Source organism: Sceloporus occidentalis, unplaced genomic scaffold (genome assembly GCF_023333645.1).
Source record: "Sceloporus occidentalis isolate IW3139 unplaced genomic scaffold, rSceOcc1.0.p SCAF_22, whole genome shotgun sequence".
In the NCBI taxonomy this organism is placed as follows: Eukaryota; Metazoa; Chordata; class Lepidosauria; order Squamata; family Phrynosomatidae; genus Sceloporus; species Sceloporus occidentalis.
This window is the reverse complement of record NW_028317002.1, coordinates 13,936,226-13,948,463: the sequence shown is the minus strand read 5'-3', so window position 1 is coordinate 13,948,463 and position 12,238 is coordinate 13,936,226. Positions and strand designations below refer to the sequence as shown.

The following is a 12,238-nucleotide window of genomic DNA, read 5'->3' as shown; positions in this document are numbered from 1 at the left end:
TAAGAGGACCTCTAACCATACTGCACTTATAACAAAATAAGAGATGCAGCTAAACAATTTTGGCCGGGGTTCTCTGATATAACACATACCCTATGCAAAAAAATCTAGGCAACACAGAAAGAAATAATTTCTGCGGCCACCTGAGACAGTGATTGGTGGCTAAAATAGCTGCGTGAAGAATGCTAAATACCCCTGATATGATAGTCGGGGTTGTCTGCAATCCCAAAGTTGCAATCCCATCATACCTAATGTAAAAATTCTATGGCTTTTTAAAGAATGATGTACACCTTATAGTATGTTCCCTATAAGTGCAGGAAAGAATGGAAATTCTATATAAATTAGGTATTTCTGAAATCAGGACACCTGAATTGATAAACTAACAGGGGATTTTCTGTCACTTTACCTAATTTTATGAGGATTCAGAGGGAAAATTAGGTGTTTTTACTAAATTTCTCATCCTAAATTTTCAGCTAATTATCTAACTATGGTATCAAAAGAAAGCCCTTTCTCCTTGAAAAAAACAATATATAGTTTACATGGGTACATTATTCGCAGAAAAGGGGCACACATGGCAAAATTGCTCTGGGCTTTAAGGGGTTAAATATACTTTTCTTAAAACAGAAGCTGACTGGCGTAGGCCCTTTATAGTGTATATTGAAATCAGAGAAATAACGCTGCAACTACTTTATTGAATATCACAGTTTTCAATTAGCTCTAGGATAAATAATGACCAAACCTTTGGGCACAATATGCAACCTGTATGGAAGCTTACTGTGTACTCTGACCTCTATACATGTGCTTGTGACTATTAAGGCTCGCCAGGCTTTATGCTTAGTCAGTAGATATATTACATGTGTGATATCACAGGAGACCTCTCAGGAATGTTACTACTGACTACTGACTCAATACTGGATGACTAAGTAGAATTAAGTCACAAACATAATTATAGTAATAATAATAATAATAACATAAAGAAGAAAATAAACCATACAATTTAAAATAATACCCTTTTATTGGACTAACGTTCGATTTTAAGGACAACCTTTCAAGAGTATAAACCTCCCTTTGTCAAGTCAAAATTAACACAGCTATCTACATATATATATATATATATATATATATTATTATTATTATTTATTATTTATTGTTTTATATAGCGTCATCAAATTCCGTAGCGTTGTACATTGATTAGACAGGACATAACAAGTAGCATGTAACATAACAAATTGACTTACAGAGACAAGCTCACAACCTCTCTCTCTCTCTCTCTCTCTATATATATATATAGTCCATTTTATTCATACTGAATGAAGCTTGTGACCACCTTACACAAGAGAGGCATGACGGCATCCCTGCACTATTTATTGCATTATATAAACTACAGTATTAAGGAACGGAAAGAGGTGAGTGGCAGGAATGGGGAGAAAATCTTGATAGGATTTTGTCAAGGACAGTTTACCCAAGCTCTTCTGAAAACCAAGGAATTACTGCAAAAGTGGAGGTAAAGTAAATAATTCTAGCATCTTGACACTAAATTAGCACTAGACTATATCTCCCAACATCCTCACTACGTGGGCAGAAATAATTGCATTTGTCATCTTAACTGGACAAAACCTTTTTGTGTGTACTGTTCATATGGCTGTGGTTATAGATATACGGATTATAGGGCTTCCGGCAACATACAGGGTGACAACGTTCTTTAGGCATCTCTGTACGGTCTGATGTGATCATGGGCTTACACCAAGTAAGCATTGTGTGTGTGTGTGTGTGTGTATATATATATATATATATATATATACTTATCTATTATGCACATCAGTCACAATATCGGTCTTATACTGTGTATCTCCACAGCCCAAAGGATACTGTACAAAGGGGGACCTGTCCAGCCTAGCCAACCAGACACCAGGTTTACTCATGCAATCAAGCAAATTTGGCATTGCGAGGACCGTCCTCTCGATAGCATTAATGCAATTCTATTCCCCCTTTCCCACCAGAGACTGGAAATGGGGTGGGGATATAGGTGCACACTATGTCCCCAGAGGTTCTCGTATAATACACAACCCTTGATCCCACTGGACATAAGATGTAGGGCAATGGGAGAAGGCATGAGTATGTAGAATGTCATCTTCAAAACATTTTGGCTGTAAGAAAACATAAATAAGAGTTAATGCTGAGACTCAATGTTATATCAGTAGAAGAATATACACTAATAAAAGTCCTCTCAAAGTTGACGCTCTATGGCTCTCTAGCTAGAGCTGGAATTTGGCTATTATTGTCCTTAGCTGTACACTTGTACGGATGCTGAGATTTGCAGTTCTTCAAATCCCACGCGTCTACCTTTATTCTTCTGAGTCTTGCCACGTTTTATGCAGTATCTCTGCAGCTTCACACGTGACATCAGTGTAATATAATTAGGTGAAAAAAAATAACACACAAGGCACTTTTTTTTTCTTCCTTTGCCGCACTACACAGCAACTAAATATCAATTTGAAATGTCTCTGGGACAGCTGGTTCTATGACAGAATGGTTAATTATGTTTCTATCTCGCCAGGAGAATATCCACAGACTAGTAATCAATAATGTCAAAAGGGAATACTATTCGCTTCGGGGCATCTCTGGCAATGTGATTTTCTGGGTGATTTTTATTCCCCACTTTCTCATGTTCTGTTGAAATTGGAATCTTCTATGTACAATCATTTAAATCAACAATTTGGGTGAATAATGACTTGTCAAGCATATCTCTTACTGCTTCCAACTTTGTACAAAATTCATCGGGGAGCGCTAGGTCCAATTTTCATTGGAGGAATGAAAAGACTGTTATAGATTATATAGAATATATATTTTGTCGCACATTGGAAAATGTATAGATATCCAGCAGAAGTGGAGAGACTAGTGCAGTACGGGGACTAATGGAATGTGTACTCCCCTGCTGGTCTTATTGCTGGTTGCGTTGGCTTGTAACCCATTCCCTGCTGCTACTAATGGTGAAAGGATTGATTTAAAGGGACGGTTTACCGGACTAAAGGAGAATGCATATTAAAGTACCCTGTGAGAACTTTCATATGCGTCCTTCAAGAATAGTTCAAGAAGTACTTACCTGAGATAGAAGCTGCCTTGCGTAATCTGATGATTCTTGCCACTGATTGGCTGCTTGAAACCAAGCTTTTTGCATGTCCTTGCCCATAGCATTTGTCAAGCCAGCCCTGGAGCTGACCGTCTGCGGCACACAAAAAGGCTAGGGTGTGAAGTAAGAGGCAAATGCATTTGCAAGGTGGACACCACATCAAAGGCACCGCTCTGCTATCATATGTATTAAAGTGCATTTAATGGCTGGAGTGTGCCTTTAAGGTATAGATAGCTAGAGTCATAAGGAATGGCTAACGGGGATTTGTTTTTAAAATAAGGCTTATTAATTCCCTATGAGTAGAATGCCTTTGGCTCACACAACATATGCTACAAAGCACTGTTCTCATTTATAATATGGTTGATATCCGTGGAAGTGTTTGGTTGGATTTTCCGTAATGCTCACTAGTTCCTGCCATTCTACATATTTAATGTTACTGCAATATTGTGAAATACTGACAAAAAAAATATAATTTTTTTGTGGTAGGATTTCTATACTTAAGCAGCATTCCTCCCAAGTGTCCCAGTGTTGGCATGGCAGGGTGGTGGGAGTTATAGTTCTCAAAAGCAGGTGTACCATTGTGGAAACATGTATTTTATCCATAAATTCTGTTTCTTTATTTAACCAATTTTCTTGTGTGCCTACCCTGCCATATTTTGTGTACTGCCACCTATACGGACTGTAAGTGCAATATACATATACATTTAGATTCATAGACAGTAGACTTGTACAATCGCATTCGTACAAATTCGCTGATTTCATGAATTCGTACAAATGTCCGAAAAGGAGGAGGGACTCCATCAAAACAGAAGCAGAGAGCTCTGAATTTTCGTTTACATTTTGTTGTTCTTTTTCAACACGGGCACAGCGTCTCTCCCATTCCTCCAACATCTCTTACGCATTTGCCTCTTTCCCCACCCTCCAGCTAAATGCACAAGACAGATAAAATCTTTTACTAAAATAGATTTCAAAAATAAAACTTTTTTCGAGGGGTGGAGGCATGCCCACCATAAACTCTCATACTAGTTAATCCTCCCTAACCCTTCATTTCATTCTAAATCTGCTCCAAGTAAAGTCAACTCCGCCACCCAGCGCACATCAGTTTGTTCAAGCAACGCTGACATGATTGCTGTAGTTTAGTTCACATGAAATAGTGCTCGCTGTCAGGACGCAAGCACCAGAACATAACCCTGAGCGCTGTCCCTCGTTGATGCTTGGACTGCCATCAGTAGCACAAGCTCCTGAGTTGTAAGATTGTTTTCCCCTAGCCGGCATTAACATCGTCTTGTACGCCCAGCCAGTAACTAATTAAGCTGTTTTTAATAAGCGCATCAATACAATGAGTGCACACGATACAAGGCTTTCTGTACATTATGTACGTAAGTGCTGCTCGGAAAGGTCGCTGGAAGAATTGTTGCGCTATTTCATTGGCTCAAATTTAACGGCTTTGGAAATGAGCCGCGGCGCTGCCTGGTTGCTGGTTAACCCTTTGTGCCCCGGGAGGCACAAAATGAAAAATGCGGAGTCGAATATGTGGGCGCGCAAACAGTAGGAGGATACTGTGCCGGTCGTTATAAAAAAAATTGAATTATTGAAGTGCTCCGAGCCAAACCTAGTCAGAAAGCTTAGTTTGGAACCGGGAGTTATATTCAGGCAAACAGGCAAAATATAATACTCTGTGTCATGTATCAAGCTGTCTGTTTGCGGTGTGACAATTTGACACCAAACTCTAGTGAAGGGAAAACTGAGGAGATGCAAGCATGACTAGAACATAGTTGGGAAACGATGAGTGTTCTGCTATTTTATCAGGGTATATTGCCAATTGTATGTGGGTAATTTAACTTATAATAAACACCTGCTAGTTTTGAATTTATAGTTATAACTTTGGGGAGGGGAAAAGTATGCTTTTCAGATTGAATGCACTCTTAGTTGGGTTTAAATGAGACTATTAATGGTTTGGATGGGAATTAGGACACCATAAATGTAGAATAATGTTCAGCATCTTTGCACTATCTATGCTTCCGTGGCTCATGAGCTGTCAACTTTTGGTGGACCACATGGGGAAGCCACCAATTTGTCACACATACTGTAAAACGTAACAATTCACACAAAATTTACATTACGCACTTCAAAAGGTTATACATTTTTTTGGCCTTATAGAATTTAAACCTATATTTTTCTGTGAAGAGCTAGACTATATGACCTGTTTCCAAAGACACATGGCCACTTGTTAGAATGCTTGTTAGTCATGTCTTAAACCACAGTGTAAACCATGGCTGTTGTTTTGCTTAACGTCGTTTTAGGAACAGATTAAAAAAATCACTGCATTACAGTAACCGCGATTATGTATTGAGATAGTATAAGGTTCATGACTGACTGCGTTCCTCAAGCTGTTTAGCAATGTAATATTTAGGTGGCACGTCATCTTGTCCTGTTTCCTAAAAGCCAAGCCTATACCATTTAAAAAATCGTAATGGTAAGATGGGAAGAGCATTTGTAGTTTTTACATGGTTTTAGCCTGTCTTGTAAAGTACGCAGGCACGCTTTTAACATGGATTGCATTTGAGAGGTACAATGGCAAAGCTTTGTAGCAAATTAAACGCCAGGAATTGTGAATCCTCCAAAGATTCTTCTAAGCTGTTGTTATTTAAAGACCATATTATCTGCAGGAAGGCAAGCTTCTGCTATAAAGAAAACCGGTGCGCTCAATTTTTCAGAAACACGTTGGTCAAAACCAGAAGATCAAACATCTTGTAGCATGAATGCATTAAGTGAGAAAGAGATACAGGTCACCGTCATGTGTCATCTTCCACTTTTTTGAGTTTTGTAGCTGAAAGGCAGCTGAGATGGAGAGTATGTGTTCTTACAGTATAAAGAAAATGGCTGTAGAATATTGTTGCTTTTTTTTTTTTTTTTTTTAATAAACCAAGCAGGGACTAGACCGGAACAATAACCCTTCATACGAGGTGATGGGTCTCTAAAAGAGCATGATCAAAATATGTTGAGTGTTTAAACAAAATGCGGGGGAGGGCATTTTTCAAAGAAAGAGCAGCACAAGATCGAGAAGCCGAGATTTCGAGCTTAAGGGTATGTAGCTTTATAGAAACAGTAGGAAGTAACACTTATACTGAGAGTGAAATCATGGAGTAGCTTCTGGGCAGAGCTGGTTATAATATAACATAGACATGAAAAAAAAAATGCTGGCACCATTTTACATTAGTATCTTTTTATGTTAAACATTCTCAACATTGATTTTCTTTAATATTATCATGCAACTAGTGCCGGCATGTATGCATGTTGTGCCAGTGGCAGGCGTGTACGGCTGTGCAGTTATGACACACAAAAAAATTCATTATAACATGTTAGAAGATACCATCACAAAAGAGAATGGCTGTTGCATAGCAATTATGTTGTGAGTCATCATGATTTCAGTGTCTTAAGCACATACGCACACAATGAATGGATATGAGGCATGACATAGCTACCAGCAGTCCCAAAATGACTAGGGCTAACATATGGTGATCTTCAGGGTCTATTTACAATGCAGTTGCAATTAGTTGTGGGTTTAGCTGCCTCATTCTCTATTTATTATGAAGGGCTGGCACTGGAAAAGGCTGAGCTGGCCCTGTATAATGCAGAAGTCAAAGGCCGAGGAAATCGCACTGATTTAACAATAGACTATAGAGGGCCAACCAATTGTCTCCTGCAGCAGAAGCTATCTTGTGCTGGACCTTCAGAAGGCATACTAAAGCCATGAAGCTTAACCACAATTATCCCGCAAACTCTACTAACAACTCTTCCTTTAGTAAATAAACCCCTTATGTGAGCACGCAGTCCGGAGTTTCAGGTAATGCAAGATAAAAGGGGCTTTGCACTTGATACAAGGCCATTGTGTTATATTGGTAGGTCATAATACAACCTCCTACTAACAAATAATGTGGGAAGGGATAATGTCATTTCATAACAGATTACTGGTATACTGCAATCACTCCGCCATATTGTTTCTGCGAATTATACATACATTACCCTTCTTGTAATAGGAGAGTGGAATGTGTTTGTGCTGAATAAATGAAGTATAATGATGCCAGTAACATCACTAAATTGTGTTTTGTTGTTTTTTTAATGCAAGAAAGCAATTATTTTCATACCACCAGTCACAAGATGTTTTTAATGAAAACCGTGATCTAGTCTGTCATGACTAGAGCAACTGATTGATGGATAGCAATAATCTCATAATGTATACAAATAAAGTAATTTGGGTATTGCTGCAGCTGCCTTTAACTCATTTGGGGTTTATATATAAAAAAAATTTCTGGTACGAAATAAAAAATAATGCTTGCTAGGGTGAGTAACACTTTTTACACTGAACCAGATTTACTTAGTATAATATATGCTGTTATACCTTATACATATAATGCATACTCAATTTCTCACAGCAACTTGTCTACTATGCACTGTTTGGAGTGTATACTCAACAATCACGGTGTATACGTATACAAAGAAGAATCAGTTTACACAGTGGAACAACCAACTCTCCTCTGTAGAACTCTTCAATTGTTTTTGCCATTCAATAAAAATAGAAAACTCCATTAGCCAGCAAACGTGTCAATGTAAATCCTACACATCATCATTTGGATAATCTCTTTCCACGGAGACATCAAATAGAAGCAGGTAAGTGGGCTCTGGAAATATTCTGAAATTGTTCTACCGTAATCACAGGACCAAATTCAGAAGCGTAAAAAAAAGGAAATGAGCGTTTTTGCATCTGGCTTCTACAGGCTGAAGAATAGAAATCTTTTTTTTTTTTTCCTCTACAAGAAGAAAATGATAGTTTTGCTAAAACGCAAGCAGAATGTTGAGAAGTAAAGAAAAGAAATTTAAATTGAGGTAATGGCCGAGAAATAGAAAGGTTTACTCATAAAGCAATGATTTAGCTCAAACGCATCAGAAATACATGGTGTTTGCAAGTGAACCACAAATATTTTGAGATCTCTAAAACTATACCACAGTAACCTAAGGACAAGACATTCGATTATTCAAAATTATAATTAATTTAAAGTAGACTTCTCATCCGTAAATATGGCTAGCAAAATGGATAGAAGGATTTCTCAATGCCACCTTGTTATTTTTTTCCCATGGCAATTGCACATTAACATAAAGGTTCCCAGATCAAAGAGTAAGAAGCATGGTCGGCTGGGACCACAGATTTTAGCTTTAGGACTTTAGGAAGGACTGATTATAGTCACTTAATTGGCATGGGTCGTGCTTGATTCATTAAAACTGTAACCCTTTGGCTGCAATGTGACACATAAATAGCGTAAGAGTGAAAAAACACTACTTGTGTAGTTGTGTACCTTATGGCATAACTATAATGTTAGTGTTAACCAATTCTTTATTACGGGTCTATTGTTCATGAAAGCCTGATGCTTTTTTTCACACTTTAGATTTTTAGTATACTCTTACAAAATATACATAATTTATCCAAAGACAGATAAGGCTTTATTTTTATATGTTAAGTCCAACAAACAGTGTATCACGTTACAAGATATAATAGTACCAGGGGAGAGCTGACGCCTTCTGTCCTGGGGGGGCAGGAAAAGCAGTCCTTTGCCACTCTCCTTATAACTCACATCATTTACTAGCAAAATGGACGGCATGATAATTTATAAGGACCACACAACTTTTATATGTGACTTTTAAAGTATGGCTTTTTGTCCGCAGTAACAATAGGATCAGATTAGCAGACATTTTTGCTGCAATAAAATGATCTAAAACCAATGGTTACATTTGGGGGTTTTTTTATATACGTATTCTGCATCAAAATTCTAAACTAAATCTATGTATTAGACTATTTTTATATTTTAACGCAGTAGAAACAATGCTATTGTTTTAAGCGCAAATGACAATATGAATAAGTGAAATCCCTAGAAACCTTTACCATGAAGTCTATCGTGTTATATTAACTATTTTATTTCTGTTTGGGCTAGAACTACTTTAAATGTGTTATTCCACTCACAATGATAATTGAGCTGTTTGCATGTTGTGCGAATAAACCCTACAAGATCTGTCATTAAATTATTTACTTTAAAGCTTTAATTACATGTAAATCACTGTATTCCCCTGATTGATCTTGCCCTGAGATTTGGGTTGAAACATTGGTAAATTGATGTGCTTATATTGATTTGATACATTATTATTATAACTATTTTCTGTTTGCATTAGTGTATGTTGAGATTTTATGTCACATGGCAATTATGAATTCTGTTACATACATCGACCACAGCAGTAGGTCTCTACTAGGCATTGTAAACTACAACAAGGGGTTTCATTTGCACCTAGGCCAGTGCCTGGTACTCATCAGCCCATTTGATTGGCTTTACCTAATTAGGACCCCACTCAGTGTCCCCATTCGATATTTGGCCTTCGCTGAACTCCTGATGTTGCCTCTAGATCACCCTCTGGTACCTTTGCTTGGTACACTGATACAACATTACTGACCTTGGCTACACCTTTGACCCTGGTCATTGTGAAACCCTACGGGTACCTTGTTTGGTGGGCTGCTGTCTGCGATATCTGGTCTCTACTGTCCTACTGGTTCCAAACTTTTTTTTATTGTTGTCACAGAGCTGGATAGTACGAGTGACTACCTCCACTGACTTGTGCTCGCTTAGCCTCGGACAACACACTCTTTCCCCGGTTTCCCAGTCACTTGCCGAGACTCAGTGTATAAACCAAAACGAAGACTGATTTATTTTAGACACACATGGCTGGATATAGCCAGCAAATCACACATTAACATAAAACAAGATATTGGGATGCAAACCACCCACCTTAATCTGCCTCCCAGAGACAACAGGGGCAGTAAAGGGATTAACAATACAATAGGGTCCCAACCTCCACTATCTTTTACTGGCCCAAATCAGTTCCAAGGTTTGGCCGGGGAAAATGTCTGCAGTGGTAGAACTTGGGGGGGGCTGACTTATACAACATATTAGTATACCATGGTTGGGGGGGACTGACTTAGACAACATAGTAATGCACCATGGGGGGGTCTGACATTAAACTAAAACAATGGTGCTTACTCCCTGGTTGCATATCCTGGGTGTCTGCCAGAGTTAATCCCCTCAGCAAGTGATGGGATGATATATTTCTGGGGGTAGACACAGAAGTCTTTACAAAGCCAGGGCCCATAGTAGAGGTAGGGAGGAGGCTGGCTGTCAGGCCTCTCCAGGGGCCCCAGTGATGGAGGGTTCCATCACAATTGTGTCTTACCTCAAACGCTTGCACCTACCTCCAGGACATATTGTAGGACAGTGGCTCCTTTGCAAGAGGGTTCTTCACATGACCACAAAAATAGGCCTTACATATTCTCCCAAAAGTCTGAATGAGTCAATATTTTACTTGATCAAAGAATTAATTCTGTGAATGAACATTCAACAGTACTAGAAATGATGTTTCTTCAACAGAGTAGATAGAACAGCTCCTTTTAATCACCCAGGTTTCTTACTCTACGAAACTTAAATGTGAACTCTATTTAAATGCACTGCATGTTGTAGCAAAAGAGTTCCAGGTACAGATTCATAGTCCTTGTCTGGATGTATATTACAGTAACATGCCCTCCAATTGAGACTGCTGCCCCCTTTAAAATCATCTGATGTAGAATTGATCATGCATTAATTAAGCAGGATTTGCAAAGGCTTCTGGTCCTGTCTTTGCGCAAAAAGGTCAGATTTATAGAAAAAAAAATCCAAAATGTTTTGGAAGTACTCACATAAGCGTGAAGTTAAAGTCATTTCTGTCTCGCTTAACAAATGGACCTTGAACAAAGAAATCAGAGCTCTTGCATGTCATCAAAATTTATTTAGCCACCGGCGTCAAAAAATGATTTATAAAATAAAGCTGAACATTAAAAGCCTGAATACTGCCTGGCTTTTGCAGCGGCCTGTAAATGCTTTTAGATGCAGATAATAAAGTGGATCCGCACACAATTACTTTTGTGTTGCAGAATCAAGGCCAGAATGCAATCGTATTACCTCCTCCTTAAATAAGTTATGTTCATTTGAGGGGTTTATTAACTTCAGTGTTTTCAGCGCTGATTATCTTTTTCAAAACTGATGGTCTTTGCAGTGTTAAAAACAAAAGCATCTTTTCCAGAGGATAAGAGGTGAAGTTACCTAAACTTGATCAAAGTAGGTGAAGGAGACGCAGCGAGTGATTACATTTCCGCTGGGTGGCATAGCTGCAGGGCTGCCTTTAATTCTTTGAGACCCTGGGCAAACCTCTGTTCTTGTGTCATTGCATATGTTTGGGTGCATAATACCTGCTAATATGATCATATTAAATCTTCGTCTTTTATAGGGAAAATCACCCACACTCATCCTACAGCCAGATTTCACTAAATGTTGATATTACAGATAAACATGCAATGGATGCATCCATGTATAAATATATGTATATATTTGTGTGCCTATATTCAAATTACATTTCCCTAATACTATTTAGTGTTTTTTTTTAAAATAATAAAAGGTTCAAATCATCTGTCGGCCACACTTACTTCATCAGGCACCTGCGGCCAGGGGTGCCTCGACATTGCCAGTCTGGCCCTCAACAAAAGTGTTACACTCAAAGTTACATTTATAATATATATATATAGTTCTTTATAAGTTAATACTGCATTTCCGTTTGTAGCCACCATTTCAAGCAATTTCAGGTCTCCTGGTCAGTTTCTAGTTTCTCTTGTCAGGGGAACAGCATGTAGCCACACACATTTCTCTCCCACCAATGGCTATCTGGGGCTAGCACCACCCCATACATGGCTATCCCCTCTTCACAAAGCGGACAGCCTCCTCTGGGAATTTCTATACAAATCAGGTTTGCTCAACAAAAACGAACAGTCACTTCATAGCCTGTCCTACGGTGGGAGCATCTCAAGTTTTAGCTCCCTGATCTCCCCAACAGGCCTGTTTACGCAATTGACACTGTGCTGGCTCAGCAGAGCCTCCATAAACTTAATTAAAAGACGGCTTGCATCTTTAAGACACATCCTGACAGGATATGACGTCATATCCTGGTGCTCTGTTTTTAGAGGCACGCAGCACCTTTTATTGTAAC

General features: G+C 38.6%; 1 protein-coding gene across 1 annotated transcript in view; it reads left to right on the top strand.

Annotated features, from left to right (window-relative positions):
• The window catches only part of LOC149301090 (CUB and sushi domain-containing protein 2-like), a 364,690-nt gene that overhangs the window by 26,956 nt on the left and 325,496 nt on the right, over window positions 1–12,238 (top strand). The gene's annotated exons all lie outside the window — the stretch shown is intronic.